We start from the raw sequence: 17,337 nt of genomic DNA on the forward strand, positions 1-17,337 counted from the left end.
AAAAAAAAAAGAGATATCCATTATTTTGTGACATCCTATCGACCTGCATGGGATTGATCAGGATGATTATGTTGTCTTCTCCTCAGAATATGATGCCAAATACCCCGTAGGAAAACTGACTGACAATCCTATTTAAGACTCATAGGCCTGGAATCTACTCTGTAAAGGGCAGCTTGTTAGGGACTATGGAAAATTCTGGAAGGTTTCTGTCCAGAATTAATGCACAAACAAGAAGGGGAATCTAGGTAATGAGGTGAGTGGAGGATTAAGATATTGGCAAGCAATACTGTCCATGTTGCCACAATGAATTCTGCTGGTTTTATGATAAGGCAAGTGATTATCACCCTAGGAACGTGGTTGCCATACTAAAAGTCAGAAAAGAAAAATGTAGATAAATGACTATGAATTCTATTGTGTTATATTAGAATATAGACCAGGCTTAGTGCTTGTTCACATCATACGGTGAACTCTTAGACCTTAAAGATTTCACCTCGACTGGACTGCAACTTCTCGTCTATTTTTCACTTGTCTGTGTGTATATTTACATAAGTGTGGCAGATGAACTGTTACACACGCTACTTTTTTTCATTTCTTTTTTTCATTTCTGTTGATGTGTAAAGGTCATCAAATGCCCTAAAAATATATACCACAAGTAGATGAGATTTTAGTTTTCCTTTCCCATTACTGTTCATCTGGATTTTCTCCAGTCTTTATGTTTCTATGTCTCTATCAGATGGAATCTAGTCAAGTTGGTCTTGTGTTGAAATGCTTTCTGTGGTTTGAAATTTTTACTTCTGACATGACTGGGCCCAAAGTTCAGAAGTCCGCCCGGGAAGCTGTTTACTGGTTACCCAATTCTGTCATTTTGTTTAATTCTGTTTTGGTTGTGTGCTTGTTTGTTTCAGATGGGAAGGTAGTCCCAGATCCTGTTACACTCTCTTGGTTAGAAGCAGACATTTATTTCCCTGCAGTTCTGAATTCAATTGCTCATTTCTGTCCTGGAGCACAGCATTTGTACATGGTTCTAATGCAACGTCTCAGATAACTATGATGCCTTCACTCAGAGGAACCTATGCCCTGTTCAGAAGATTACAGTGTCAAAGCAGAGCACTTCAGCACTTTCTTTTGTTCATTTGTCACGGATTTTATGCCATGTTTGACTGATCCTAATTTAACACAGTGGGTCAAAAATACAAAAGTAATATAGCTTGCTACATACAAGCTTGTGTCCCAAATTCAGATCCAAGAGTGAGGCTTAGGGATGAAGTAAGGCTTAAAAACAGGATGAGAGGGGGTCAGGCATAGCACAGCAGGTTAAGCGCACGTGGTGCAAAGCGCAAGGACTGGCATAAGGATCCCTGTTGGAACCCTGGCTCCCCACCTACAGGGGAGTCACTTCACGAGCAGTGAAGCAGGTCTGCAGGTGTCTCTCTTTCCCCCTCTCTGTCTTCCCCTCCTTTCTCCATTTTTCTCTGTCCTATACAACAACGACAACAACAACAACGCAACAAGGATAACAAGAGAGAAAATAAATAGTAATTTAAAAAGTCCCCTCAAAATAATTCTGTTTCCTGGAAGAACTTAATTTCTGAAATTGAAAAACAAAAAAAAAGGGGTGAGACTCAGTGACTGGGTGAAAAGACCACCTTTGGAGATGACCAGTCAATTAAAAATGAGCTAGTTGTTTATCCTTAAGACCACTTCAAAATGCCCTACATCAAGATGGCTACAGAAAAGTATCAGGTAACAGACAGCCCTTTAATTCAAGTGGGAAGACAAAGAGAGGAAGAAAACGAATCAGAAGGATCAGAGAACAGAGTTGCAGTCTTTAACACATATCCACTGCTTACTACATGACAGACACTAGCTTTGTGCATGAATTTATACCATCTCATCTTCTCAAGAATTCCACAAGTAAGATGGTGTTATTAATTATTCCATTTATGGAGGCTGGGTGGTGGCTCACTCAGCTATGCGCACATAGTATGAAATATACAGATCTGGGTTTAATCCTCTGGCTCCCCACTTGCAGGGGGAAACACTTCACAAGCGTCAAAGCAGGCATGTAGGTATCTATCTTTCTCTCTCCCGTTCTATCTCCCCTCCTCTCTCAATTTCTCTCTGTCCTATTCAATAAAGAGAAAATGAACACCAGGAACAGTGGATTCATAATGCTGGCACCAAACCCCAGTAATAACCTGGAGGCAAAAAAGGAAATAATTAGCTAATTAATTATCCCACTTTCCTATAAGGAAACCAAAGCAGAACAAGGTTAAACAAGTAACTTTCCCAGGTTTATACAGCATACTACAGGTGGCATCAGGGAATCATTGATAATAACTGTATTTTTTTTAAAGTTGTATTTATTCAAAAATGTGCTTGTTAGTCTACATAATAGCTAATGCCAGGAATTCATTTCAGATTTTAAAAAATAGAGGTGGAGGTAGAGAGCATAAATTGATCATATGTCTCAAACCTTTTAAAACACAGACTGAGTCTTTTGAATACATGGGCTGAGTCTTCGATATGTCGACTCTCTCAAAAGCCTAGACTGGGGAGAACAGAAGCAACTGGTAGGTAGCACAGCTATATACAAGATGCTGAGTATTATATAGCAAACCCTAACAAAGGGACTTTTCAAAGTTAACCCAATTACCAAATAATGAGATGATAACAATAACTATCCATTGTCTTCTTGAACCCTAAGACAGCAGGAACCTCACATTTCCACTTTAGAGCCTATATTTCCCCCAGTCCTGGAACCTTAGGGTGAGGCCCACTTTCCTGCATGCTTCTCTCCACTTCATACCAAATAATATTGCATCTGTGGATCATAATCTAATCAATGCAATGAGTGCCACCCCAACATGCTTCACTTCAGACTGTGTCCAGAGACTTCATGTGTGGAATGACAACCCTTCAGCTTCATCACTCTGGTGAGACCTTTACTTTCATAGTATTCTCTAATTCCATCCCAGGTGGTCCACTCCCCAATAAAGTCCCCAAACCTAGATATAGTCTAGGTCCCCTGAGATAAAGCATATGTTCACACGTGCCCATAAACCAGGGAAAAATATATACCTGAAAGCAGAAGTACACAAGAGTCTGCAGGGAGTACCCCTAACACTTCATCTGCACTATTCCAGCCTTTAGGTTCATAACTGTTCAACAATTTGTTTGGCTGTGTATGTTAACTCTCTTTTCAGCCACCAGGTTCCGGTGATGCTGACCAGACTTTCCAGGACTGACAACCCCACCAATGTGTCCTGGAGCTCCGCTTCCTCAGAGACCCACCCTACTAGGGAAAGAGAGAGGCAGACTGGGAGTATGGGTCAACCAGTCAATGCCCATGTTCAGTGGGGAAGCAATTACAGAAGCCAGACCTCCCACCTTCTGCAACCCACAACAACCCTGGATCCACACTCCCGGAGAGAGAGAGAATGGGAAAGCTATCAGGAGAGGGGATGGGATATGGAGATAGGGTTATGGGGATTGTGTGGAGCTGTATCCCTCTTATCCTACGGTTTTGTTAATGTCTCCTTTCTTAAATAAATAATTAAAAAAGCAAATGTATATTACTGGGATTTTGCTCATTATAGGAAAATATTGTACTATTGATGGAATAAAATAGTACTTCCAAAAGACAATAATTTTTTAATATTTATTTATTTTATTTTATTGCCCTTTGTGGGACTATGTGAAAGCTTGGTAGAGCTTAGGGAAGCTCCCCCCATCCTCGGATGGAGGTCTGAAAAGACACCCCACTTGTTAGCCTCTCTCCTTATAGAGATGAGCCAAGAGGGAAAAGTCTCCCAGACTCAGTTTCTCCTTGTTAGTCTCTCAAGCTCACAGAAATCTTACAGGCCTCTCACACTTAGTTCCCCCTGCTGTCAGCCAAATGGTTGCCTGCTTTAAGGTTCACTCACTCAAAGTTCACACATCTACTTCACCTTTTGATCACAAAAGAAGAATACATCCTGTCACACACTCCTAACACCAGACGGTGAAAAGCCCCCAAAATCTTATTTCCTGGTGTTCTTTGATGTCCTTAATTTACATCAATCCTTATTCTTCCTTCTCTATCTCACCTTCCTGATTCAACCCTTATTCTTCTCTCAAATGCCTTTGGATAATTAAATGCCTGCATCAGGAGACTAATAGTTTTGACCTTTATGTATCGCATCAATTCTTGTCATACCAGCCCCCTACCATAGGGGCAAGCTGACCTTTAAGAAACCTGTGAATTCTGATGTGTTTTGTTCTTTGTTTAACTTTCTATATTAACCCAAACCCACCTTCCAATAAACGAGTGTTTGTACCAGAATGCACCCCAAGTACTCTTTCTTTATCACACAGTCACTAGAATTGGTGAGAGAGGATCGGTAAGCTTACCTCCTGGCTGGAGCCACCCCACATGAGCCCCAGCAGCCCTTGTTGTTTTACTGTTGTAGTTATTGATGTCATCATTGTTGGATAGGACAGAGAGAAATGGAGAGCATAGGGAAAGACAGAGCATGGGAGAGAAAGACACCTACAGACTTGCTTCACTGCTTGTGAAGCAACTCCCCTGCAGGTGGGGAGCTAGGGGCTCAAACCGTGATCCTTAAGCTGGTCCTTGCACTTTGCGCCACTTGTGTATGCTTAATCCACTGTTCTACCACCCAACTCCCCAAGACAATAATTCCTACGCCTTTTTTCAAGCACATAGTTAGACATATTTTCATAAAATGTAAATACTCCATAACATAAAATTTCATAAAATATTATTTGGAACACAATATGGCAAAACACAATTTGAACTGAGGAGAAATGGCTCACCTATTTTACTCAGACACACCCACATTACTTCAAGGAAACTTAAGTCTTTGTCTTAAGATCAATAAATGATTGGCCCTCCTCAATCGCTATCGAACAGGCCATGGCTGGTGCACCACTATGTTCCATCACTGGGGAGCCAGAGACGACCCGAACTGCCCCTGTGGCTACAGACAGACTATGACCCACATAGTCAATGACTGCCACCTCTCCAGATTCAAAGGAGGTCTCGAAACTTTACATCAGGCTCAACCTGACGCTGTTGACTGGCTATGGAAGAAGGGCAAACGCTAGAAGAAGAATAAGATCAATAAATTAATGTATTAAATAAAGAAATTTAGATTTAAAAACTGAAGTGAATAAAAGATGAATTGAATTTCATTATTAAAGTGATCTTGGAAAATTAAGGTAGTAATACCAATCACTGCTGTTTATTCTGTGCAATATTTTTTCAACTGTTTAAAAAAGAGGGTTTGAGTGGGGGAGATAACATAATGGTTATGCAAAGAGACTCTCTGGGCCAGGCAGTGGTGCACATGGTGAAGCGCGCACATTACAGTGCACAATCACCCAAGTTCAAGCCCCTGGATCCCCACCTGTGAGGAGTAAGCCTCACACATCAAGCAGGGTTACAGGTGTTTCTGTCTTTCTCACTCTGTATCTCCATCACCCCTCTCAATTTCTCTCTGTCTCTATCCAATTATAAATAAAAGTATTTTTAGGGGGACTTGGTGGTAGTGCAGCAGGTTAAGCACACATGGCACAAAGCGCAAGGACCAGGGTAAGGACCCTGGTTAGAGCCCCTGCCACCCCCTTCACAAGCGGTGAAACGGGTCTGCAGGTGTCTTTCTCTCTACCTCTCTGTCTTCCTGTTCTCTCTCAATGTCTCTCTGTCCTATCTGACAGCAGTAACAACAATAATACTAACAACAACAATGATAAACAACAAAAGGGGGGAAATACCCTCCAGATGCAGTGGATTCATAGTGCAGGCACCAAGCCCCAGAGATAACCTTGGAGGCAAAAAAATAAAATAAAATAAAGGACATTAAAAAGAGAGAGAGAGAGAAAGAGAGATTCTCATGCCTGTGGCTGTGAGGTTCCAGGTACAATTCCCCCTCCTGAAGCCAGAACTCAGTGTTCTGGTAAGAAATAAAATAAAATAAAAATTAATTAATTAAGTTAAATTAAAAAGAGGGTTTCTACTTCTGTATTGATGGTGGCAATATTTTCCTATGACTTCTTCCTCCAAATAATCTTATGAATTCTTCAATAATTTGAAGCAATCTTTCAAAAATAAATTGCATGTTTATATTCATTTTCTAAGACTGTGATTTTTAAATTATATACTGCTTTAAGAAAATATTGATAATTGGATTTCATCTTCTTTGATTTCATTAAGTACAGACCAAGTCATTTTCTTCAGTTAGCTATGAATATAATATATGAATAGAAAAAAGGATTATTTTGTAATTTTAATTATAAAACAAAAACTTTTTTCTCTTATTGTGATTTCATGATTTAAATGAATTAGGAAAGGGTCCACTAATATTTAAATTCATAAAAGCTAAATTAATAAGATAATGGAGTTTAGAGGGGAGAAAAAGGCTTGCAATCATGACACATGATGAATTTGTTTTATCCACTTTTCCCACCAGAGACAGGAAATGATAAACAACCTTGATCACTATACCAGTACCTACCAAATCTACTCTAAGGACCTCAAAAATTGTCAGGAATTCCTTACCTTACCCAAAATTATCAACTGGAAACAACATCTGCAAATCAAAAGTAAGAAAGAGAAATGAGACCTGTGTTAATTTCCTTCTCTGGCCCTTTTGCTGGCACCCAGTCAAGACACGTCCAGAACCAAGTTCTTCTGACTACAAACCCAGAAGCTTTCTATATCTGCAGAGCTACTCACTGGAATATATTTAAATCACTCTTTTTGTTTCCTCTGTCTCTCTCATCTTGTAATACCATTCTAGGTTCACAATCTGGCCTTGATGAAGTAATCCAGGATCTTATAGCCACTAAGTTCTTCAGAGGTGGGATAACAAAAAAAAAACATATCATCTGTATTCAAGTAGAGACAGCAAGGAAATTGGCTCCTTCTCTTCTGGAAGGAAAGAATTTAGCCCCTGGTGGTGGTAATCCCAAGGACATGTGAGTTGGATCAAAGCCATTCTGCTCTAATCACATTCTCAGCACTGCACTGGCCTCCCAGCCTCTCTCCCTCCTTTCTTTGTCACCTCCCCAGAGTCATAATCTCAAAGCAGCCAGAATAATATTTAGAATGGAAATCCCACCAGGTTTTTCCCAGTTTCAGCACCAACACCATTTCCTGTCTTATCTGGAATCTCTTTGACATTTGTTGACTTCTTCAACCTGTGTTGTCCTTCTTTCCCCCTTCACTTTCTCCAGCCACACTGGCCTTCCTTTGTCTGTCATCACATGCTCACCCCAGGACTTGGCATCTGCTATTTCCTCTGTCTTCTGTGTCTCAAGATAGTAAAGAATGGATGTGAACCTTCATGCTCATGGACTGTATTTTTCTCTTGGTCCCTCCATAGCAACCACACCAGATTTAAACTCTCCTCCCTAGATGTCAGCCACACCACCTTGGTGAACCAATTCTGGCTTTTTGGTGGCAGTGAGAGAAGCCTAAGATTCATTGAGTGCTGTACCAGATCCTTCCCCACGTTCTAGGACCTGAGGGAACCCCTGTGTCTTGGAACCTAATGGACCAGACAGAAGAGGTGCAGATGGCCAGCAACGTGCCTGAGTACTGGATCCAGGGCCTTGTCTCTTCTGTCATCTATTCCAAGACCCAAGCTCTACACAAGTTTGGATTTCCCATATATGCTTACATCAACAAGAGTAATGAAATCATGAAGAATGTGATTCACAACCTGCATCACCTCCTCATGTCTCATGTCCTGTGACTGGAGTCAGTGGCACTGTGTAACCATGTGAAGCACCCTGAAGTCTGGGAAGTGTTTGACTACTATGTCTGTGACTCAATGTGAAAATGGATGGACAGAGAGATTGAATATATTCTAGTCAACAGGAAAAGAATAAACATTGCTTGTGTCTACAGGGAGTAAGCAGTGTAAATGAATCTTGCACTCAAATCTCTAAAGGGTTTCCTGAGATTGTCACTATCAGCAATAAATTCTATTGTAGACTACTTAGTGTTATCATGGTCTCTCTACTCCACCTGTCAAGTGACCCTACCAAATGTAACTCTCTTATTTCTAGTTCTCTCTATGGCTGAAGTTCCATGTTACCCCCCAAAGACTTCTGGAAACTCTCAATACATTTGTTGGTGAACTTTTGCCAATTTTTCCAGGGAGGAGAGCATAATACTTTATGGACATTGTAGCTTATTCTTCTCTTTATGGACTTCCCCACTACTATCAACAATAAGACTCTCAAGTGGTCTCTAGTGATTGTCCTTCTCTCTGTGGCTGCCTTGGAACTACATATATTATTCATTAATAATTATGTTGTATTAAATTAAACATAATGAATGTAATAAACAAGGAAGAGTATTAAGGGAAAAAATTAATTTATATTTGCCTGCCCTTACTCTGACCCCAAGGGAAATAATTCAGTATTGTTTCTTTAAACAGAAGTTTCCAAATCTCCCACCTCAAATGAAATGATTTTTGTGTTTCTGTGTACAGGCTGAAGTTAAATAGCTCATGGTGGAGAAGGCATGAGTTAAGTACATCGAGAGAGGAGTGTGGACCCAGAACTAAGATGGTACATACTGATGAAAGAGGTTGAGTGAGAAAGTAATACAACATGCACATCTATTATTCCACTGGACACTGACACATTATCTCAGGGTTCCCGAATCCCATGCAGTTCAAATATTGTCTCATGCTGGCACTCGCGTGGGTGGCCTTGCGACAGAGTAAACCAACTGATTTCCCGTGCTAGCGCTAGAGACTATAAAAACAGAATGAAACCAGGGGATAATTCAGCTATGAACAAATCCACTTTATTGTACAGGAGGCAGCATTTACATAGCAGAATGGAACAAAGAACACTTTTCACATGTGACAATGATGATGAGTTTTTAAAGGTCAGAACCCTCATGGATCTAAGGAATGAAAAGAAGTGGAAGGGGTAGAGGAGAGTTCAGGGTGATTAGTGGCTGTGGGACAAGAGAGTTAATTAACTAAAGGTATTTAGAAAAACATGTTAATCATAGCAGCAAGGGAGAGGTAAACAGAGAAAGGCAGAATATTGATACAAGGAGTAGTGATCAAAGAACAAGGAAATAGAGTGTGGGCCCTACTGTTATACTACTGACAAGGCAGGATGATGGAGTATAGTTTGTAGGTGATCAAAGATGGTGAACTTATAGTGAACTTTAAGCAGGCAACCATTTGGTTTGTAACAAGGGAATGAGTTAACTGTTAGGGGGTATAATAGGTCTTTGTGAAGCTTGGGAGTCTGACAAGAGAAAACTGAGTCAGGAAAGCTTTTCCCTCAATTCTCGACCCCTGAAAGGGAGAGGCTGACAGGTGGGGTATCTTTTCAGACCTCCATCTTTATGATGGGAGTTCCCCTATACTCTTAACATGCTTTCACAATTATCCTACAGTCTCACAGGAAAGTTTGATTTTTTTTTTTTTTGGCATGTATGAATACTTTATCTGGTTGGGAAAGATTAGCTGAGGGAATTTTCTGCCCCAAATAAGGAAAGAAAAAAAAAACTGGGTGCCCTATGTGTCATGGTAGAAAAGAATCTAAGTTGAGGGTGATGCCCCGACCAGCAGGGCGGTGAACAGGGGCTAGGAACCCAATGAAACCTGAAATGATAGGGACAAGAGACACGAAGAACGAGAGCAAGTCAAGTTTCTGATCAAGCTCTAAATTTTATTGAGAATACAGGCATTATAAGGCTTTGGGGAAGGAGAGGGAATGCTGGAGGAGGGGAAGGGGGAGCAAACTTCAAAGAGGAATGTTCCTTGCAACAAATGGCAGGAACCAAACTGTGTGTTGACTCACTTGTGTTGACTCACTTGATTACTGATAAATGGTTTACCTAAGGGGAAATGGCCTGCCCAGGGGGGAATTAACATTTGTCTTGAGGGGTTCCGTTGTCTCAAAGCTTATCATCTATAAAGCAGAGAAATGGCTCCTGGCAGGGTGAGAGTGTTTTGCGGACACCTATCACACAGAGATGAGAAATTGTATCCAAGTGTCAGCAACTGCACTGTCAATCACTATCTCCACAGGAAAGTAATTTGAAGAAAGAAGAACTAGGGAAATAGTTGTGGAAATCACATTGCTGTGTGCCTTAGACCAGGAGCCAAGGAAATAGTGCTGTTGTATGCCTAAGGATCCTAGTTCAATTCCTAACACCAACTGTACCAGAGTAGTGCTCTGGCTTCTCTTTCTTTCTCATAAATAAATCAATCTTTAAAAAAATTAATTAGATCTGGGGAGACCGCACAGCAGTTATGCAAAAGACTTTCATGCCTGAGGTTCTGTAGTCCTAGGTTCAATCCCCAGCACCACCATAAGCCAGAGCTGAGCAGTGCTCTAATCTTTCTCTCTATATCTCTCTCTCATTAAAATAAATGAAAAGTATTTTTAAAAAATCAATTAATAGATGTAACAGCTGGATTACATATCTGTTCTCTTGAGGGACACCAATACTGGGATTAGACAATGGAATTGGGGACAAAGTATACACACACACATACACACACACACACACACACACACACACAAGTTTAAATAGAGGTGAAAAATCTTCACCTTGGCTCAGAGATGTTAGACTACACAGTTTGGTCTGGATTCTGTCCTTCTCGGTTATAGAATACTTAGTGTTATCATGGTCTCTCTACTCCAGGGGCCAGCTGTAGCCTCCGTCCAAGTTATGTCAACTAAAGATTTCTCCAGACAGTGACATATCTACCTGGGAGAAGAAAAATCAACTCTGGTGACAAGCACTAGTTTAAAGTAGTATTTCTCAGGTACCTGAATCACATAGAATATTGTTGAAATACAAATTTCTGAACTCGGGGGCTGGGCAGTGGCATGGCCTGTTAAGTGCACATAGTGTGAAGCACAAGGACCTGCACATGGATCTGGGTTCCAGCTCCTACTTCCCACCTGCAGGGGGGATGCTTCACAAGCTATGTCTACCCTCTCTGTCTACCCCTTCCTCTCTCAAGTTCTCTCTGTCCTACCCAATAACATGAAAAAAATTGGCCACCAAGAGCAGTGGATTCATAATGCTAGCATCCAGCCCCAGAGATAATCCTAGAGGCAAAAGGGAAAAAAAACCTGTGAACATGACCCCAAGAATTTCTCATAAGGTGTTCTTGTGGATTCCTGTGGTATCTGGCCCTGTTGGTTTCTGCACGGCTTGGGTTTGAAGAGAGAAGGTAGAACCTGGTATTTGGAGCAGAGAAGCTCTGATGGTACACTAGACACTCCTATACTTGCAGAGTCAAGTCCCTGAACAGGAGGGCCAGAGAAAAAGGGCTGGATCCCAAGAGAGATGACACAGCATGTTTGACAGTTTAGTGCAAAGTCCAGTTAACCAGTCACAGTTCATTAAAATGCAAGAAGACTAGATAAAATCCTCCCTATAAGACCCTGCTGGACTGTGTGCATCAGAAGGTCAGTCCACCATTTAGAAATTGGATCCTCTTCAGGTGATCCTGGGGAAGGCTGCAGATTAATTTTGAGACAGCTTTCCAGGTAAGAACCTATGTCCAGAAAATAAAGATACTCAGGGCTGGTTGGGGGCACACCTGGTTGAGCATACATATTCCAGTGCTCAAGAACTCAGGTTTAAGCCCTCAGTCCCCACCTGCAGGGGGGAAGCTTTGTAAGCAGTGAAGCAGGTCAACAGGTATCTGTATCTCTGCTCTTCCCTCTCAATTTCTCTGTCTCTATCTAAAATTTAAAAGAATATATATGGAAAAGAAGGAGAAAAAGAGGAAGGAAGGAAGGAAAGAAGGAAGGAAGGAAGGAAGGAAAGAAGGAAAGGAGGGAGGAAAGAAGGAAGGAGGGAGGAAGAAAGAAATAAAGGGGTGGGTGGGTGCGTGTCAACTCTCATGTCTCTCAGGTGCCAGAAATAAAGGAAGGAAGGGAGGAAGAAAGGAAGAAAAAGGGGGGTGAGTGGTGGCACACTTGGTTGAGTGTACATGTTACAATGTGCATGGACCCAGGTTCAAGCCCCCAGTCCCTATCTGTAAGGGGAAAGCTTCACAAGTGGTGAGGCAATGCTATAGGTGTCTTTCTTTCTCTCTCCCTCTCTGTCTCCTCCTTCTGTGCTAGTTTCTGTGACATCCTATAAAGGAATAAATCAAAAATATTTTTAAGAGATACTCATTACTTTGAGACATAATGCCTATTCAAATGTGACAAGTCAAAATGCTCATACCATGTTTTTCTTAGACTATGATGGCAACTATATCTAAGGAAAGTTTGCAACCTATCTTAAGAAACATATTCTCTTAAATCTGTTCTTTATAAGCCACCTTGTTAGATACTATGAGAATGTCTTGGAGGCTTCCTATTTGAACTAGTGCAAGACTGGTTGAAAATTCGAGCACCCTGCTTCCCCAGAGCCCCATCCTACTAGGGAAAGAGAGAGGCAGACTGGTAGTATGGACCGACCAGTCAACGCCCATGTTCAGCGGGGAAGCAATTACAGAAACCAGACCTTCCACCTTCTGCAACCCTCCATGACCCTGGGTCCATGCTCCCAGAGGGATAGAGAATGGGAAAGCTATCAGGGGAGGGAGTGGGATATGGAGACTGGGTGGTGGGAACTGTGTGGAATTGTACCCCTCCTACCCTATGGTTTTGTTCATTAATCCTTTCTTAAATAAAAAAAAATTATAAAAAAAAAAAAGAAAAAAGAAAATTCGAGCACCTTCCAGAAACAGGTTGGTGAAGAGAGGACCAAATGTCTAGGCACAATACAGACACTGTCACATTTAACTCTTTCAATTACAAGGCAGGTCATTTTTTTTTTATCCTGAACAAATGATAAGAAGGTTGTATCAAAGTCAGAAAGCAGCATGTAAGTGAGCAGGGGCAAGAATCCAGACGGGGGGGGGGGGTGTCAGGCAGTGACACACCCAGGTAAGTGCACATATTACCAGACGCAAGGGGCCTGGTTCCGTCTCCCCCTCACCACGTTCAGGGATGTGCTTCACAAGCCGCGAAGCAGGTCTGCAGGTGTCTATCTCCCTTCCCTCCTCAATTCCTCTCCGCCCTATCAAATATAATAGAAAGCAATAGGGAAAAAAATGGCCACAGAGAGCAGTGGATTCATATTGTAGTGCTGGTCCCAAGCCCCAGCAGTCACCCTGGTGGCAACAAAAATAATAATTTCTTTAAAAAGAACAACACTGAGATAGTGCAATGCTTTGCCATGTGCACAACCCATCATCCAGCCCAATCCCAGCCACACTGAGGGAAGCTTTTGTACTGTGATGTAATTTACTCTCACTCTGAAAGCCTGTCTGACTCTATTAAGAAAAAAAGTGCAAGGGAGTCAGGAGGTAGCTCAGCAGGTTGAGCACAGGTGGCACAAAGCACAAGGACCGGCGTAAGGATCCCGGTTCAAGCCTCCTGCTCCCCACCTGCAGGGGAGTCGCTTCACAAGCGATGAAGCAGGCCTGCAGGTGTCTATCTCTCTCGCCTTCTCTGCCTTCCCTTCCTCTCTCTATTTCTCTCTGTCCTGTCCAACAAGAATGACAGCAATAACAACAACAACAATAACTATAATAATAAAAAATAAGGGCAACAACATGAAATAAATAAATAAAATTTTTTAAATGCAGACTAGATTTCATGCTTATTTATATCATATGATAAGCAAATTCAGAAATCTCAGCTGTGCTACCACTAACTATTGTATATTTATCTTTCCTTCTTTACAAAGTTATGCCTAAATAAATCTATGCTATATGAACTGCTTAAAGTCATATATTTTCTTAGTTTTACACTTTCCCATATGCCCATATCTGTAGACATTTGGCTAATGTCTTAAAGGTGAATCAGAAATAGACCTCATTTCATATTACCTTTCCCCATTCTTATACACTGAAATTTTATTTATTCCTTACTTATGACTATAAGCCTTTCAGATCCTGTCTAGGACAGTTTCCTTCTCTTGAAATTTTTCTTTTTTTGGTTTAATGTTTACTTCTGAAATGCCTAGGTCAAAAGTCCTGAAGTCCACTCGCTGGGATGTTACCGGTCACCCAGTTCAGCCAACTTACAGTGACTGTGTCAGATGTCCTGAAAATTCACTGTTCATTGCTGGGTGTTAGTTTGTGCCTTGTTGGAAAATGGTCCCACACTCTTTAGTTTTCAAGAGGGAGAATAAATTTGCAGCTCCAAGACTTGACGTCAGATTCTGTCGTAGCTTGTCTTCGTGAAGCTTCACTGTGAGTCTCCTTTAGTGAAAAAGATGAGATTATTGTTATTATTTTATTATTAATTTATTTATAAAATTTAAAAAATACCAACAAGACCATAGGATAAGGGGGATTACAATTCCACACAGTTCCCACCACCAGAGTCCCATATCCCAGCCCCTTGCCTTGAAAGCTTTCCTATTCTTTATCCCTCTGGGAGTATAAACCCATGATCATTGTGAGGTGCAGAAGGTGGAAGGTCTGGCTTCTCTAATTACTTCTCCATTGAACATGGGTGTTGCAGGTTGATCCATACTCCCAGCCTGTTTCTATCTTTCCCTAGTGGGGTAGAGCTCTGGAGAGGTGAGGTTCCAGGACACGTTGGTCATTTGACCAGGGAAGTCAAGTTGGTGTCATGGTAGCATCTGCAACTTGGTGGCTGAAAAGCATTAAGATATAAAGCAGAACAAATTGTTTAATAATCAAGAAACTAAAGGCAAGAATATAGAAAATGTTTGGGGGTCTCCATTTTGGAAAAAATTAGTAGATCAGGACAGGCAGTGGTGTACCTGGTTAAGCGTAAACCCTATGGTGTGCAAGGACCTGGGTTCAAGCCCCTGGTCCCCACCTGCAGGGGGAAAGCTTCATGAATAGTGAAGCAGCACTGCAAGTGTCTCTGTTTCTTTCTCTCTATATCTCTTCCGCTACTCTCAATTTCTTCATGAATAGTGAAGCAGGGATGCACGTGTCTCTCTGTTTCTTTCTCTCTCTATCTCTTCCTCTACTCTCAATTTCTGTCTCTATCTAATAGAAATAAATAATTTTTTTTTAAAAAAGTAGTGGGTCTATTGGGTATATTCCAATGGTCCCATGACTTTACTAATTTTTGCCTGAGTCCAAAAGCTAATGTGCAGATTGGCTAATGGTATTGTTTTGGAAGATAATATATATCAGAGTTGAAAAAAGGACTAGAAAGCTGGATCAGGGCAGAGTAGTTATTATTATTATTATTTTTTTTAATGTGGAACTTAAGAAACTATAAGGCAAGTCTGCCTCTACCAGGGTCTGGGTTTATCTTTAACACTTGAGTTGGGACAAAGCAGCTGAAAACCTTTCCCCACTCAGTCAACCATGAACTCGATACAAAGGAGTGAAATGAAGGGATGAAAACCGTGTATTTAGAAAGCGGACATACAGCCTTACCACAAGCATTTCACGCAGTCAAGATATCGGTGACCCACTTGCTGAGGATATACTCTGGTTCAGATGCTGTGGTGAGAATACTGGTTAAACTGAATAGGAAGAAGAGCTTCATTGCCCAGGGGAGTTCACGTTCCCAAAAAGAAATGTAACTACTCAAGCAGGTGCTGCGATGGAGACATGAATACGCAGGGGAGAGCTCAGCGCCAGGACTACAAACCCAAGGCTTCTGGCCACCATCTTTCCCCCTGTTGGTTTGTTTGTTTGTTTTGTCTTTTTTGTTGTTGTCGTTGTTGTTTTGCTTCTTTTGTGGTTTTTTGTTTGTTTGTTTGTTTTCTTTTTCTTCTTTCTATTTTACTGGATAAGACAGAAGGAAATTAAGAAAGGGGACCAGATGGTAGTGCAGTGGGTTAAGTGCATATGGTGCAAAGCGCAAGGGCCTGTATAAGGACCCCTGTTCAAGCCCCCCCCGCTCCCCACCTGCAGCAATGTTGCTTCACAATGGTGAGGCAGGTCTGTGGGTGTCTATCTTTCACTCCCCTTCTCTGTCTTCCCCTCCTCTCTTGATTTCTCTCTGTCCTATCTGGCAACAACAGCAATAAAAAAAAAGAAAGAAAGAAAGAAAGAAAGAAAGAAAGAAAGAAAGAAAGAAAGAAAAGAAAAAGAAAACTTCCAGAGGTGGGGCTATGGAGAAGCAGCAGCTGTGTTTCTCTCAAAAAAAGTGGGAATAGATGGAAAATTCCTGAAGATAGTGGAGTCTATATATAGCAAACCTACAAGCCAACATCATATTCAATGGTGAAAAACTGGAAGCATTTCCCCTCACATCAGGGCTGCCCACTATCACCATTACGATTCAACATAGTATTGTTGGAAGTTCTTGTCGTAGCAACCAGACAGGAGCAAGGAATTAAAGAGATACAGATTGGAAGAGAAGAAGTCAAACTCTCCCTATTTGCAGATGACATGATAGAATACATAGCAAGAAGCTTTTGGAAATCGTCAGGCAATACAGTAAGGTGTCAGGCTACAAAATTAACATTCAAAAGTCAGTGGCATTCCTCTATGCAAACACTAAGTTAGAAGAAGTTGAAACCCAGAAGTCAATTCCTATTACTATAGCAACAAAAACAATAAAATACCTAGGAATAAACTTAACCAAAGAAGTGAGACTTCTATACTGAAAACTATGAGTCACTACTCAAGGAAATTGAAAAAGACACAAAGAAGTGTTGGGAGTCAGGCAGTAAGTGCAGGTGGTGCAAAGCACAAGGACTGGTGTAAGGATCCTGGTTCAAGCCCCTGGCTCCCCACCTGCAGGGGAGTTGCTTCACAAGCAGTGAAGCAGGTGTGCAGGTGTCTATCTTTCTCTCCTCCTCTTTATCTTCCCCTCCCCTCTCCATTTCTCTTTGTCCTATCCAACAACAACAACGTCAATAATAACTACACTGATAAAACAAGGGCAACAAAAGGAAATAAATAAGTAAATAAATTTTTTTTTAAGTGGAAAGATATCCCATGTTCATGGGTTGGAAGAATTAACATTATCAAAATGAATATACTACACAGAGCCATAGTCAAATTTAATGCTATCCCCATCAAGATCCCAATAACATTTTTTAGAAGAATAGAACAAATGCTAAAAATGTTTATCTGGAACCAGAAAAGACCTAGAATTGCCAAAACAATCTTGAGAAGAAACAACAGAACTGGAGGCATCACACTCCCAGATCTCACATTGTATTATAGAGCCATTGTCATCAAAACTGCTTGGTACTGGAACATGAATAGACACACTGAAGAGTGGAATAGAATTGAGAGCCCAGAAGTAAGCCCCACACCTATGGACATCTAATCTTTTACAAAGGTGCCCAGACTATTAAATGGGGAAAGCAGATTCTCTTCAACAAAT

At 41.2% G+C, this 17,337-nt stretch overlaps 1 protein-coding gene and 1 pseudogene across 1 annotated transcript in view; both read left to right on the top strand.

Moving 5' to 3' along the window:
• The first annotated feature begins 1,707 nt into the window (after window positions 1–1,707).
• Window positions 1,708–7,760, top strand: LOC103110423 (glycine N-acyltransferase-like; annotated as a pseudogene).
• A 3,658-nt stretch (window positions 7,761–11,418) lies between these two features.
• LOC103110315 (glycine N-acyltransferase-like) overlaps window positions 11,419–17,337 on the top strand; it is a 28,333-nt gene continuing 22,414 nt past the window's right edge. The window contains exon 1 of the mRNA XM_016186641.2: window positions 11,419–11,547. The gene's annotated coding sequence lies outside the window, so the exon portion shown is untranslated. The remainder of the gene's footprint in view (window positions 11,548–17,337) is intronic.

The sequence above is a fragment of the Erinaceus europaeus genome, unplaced genomic scaffold (genome assembly GCF_950295315.1).
Source record: "Erinaceus europaeus unplaced genomic scaffold, mEriEur2.1 scaffold_834, whole genome shotgun sequence".
In the NCBI taxonomy this organism is placed as follows: domain Eukaryota; kingdom Metazoa; phylum Chordata; class Mammalia; order Eulipotyphla; family Erinaceidae; genus Erinaceus; species Erinaceus europaeus.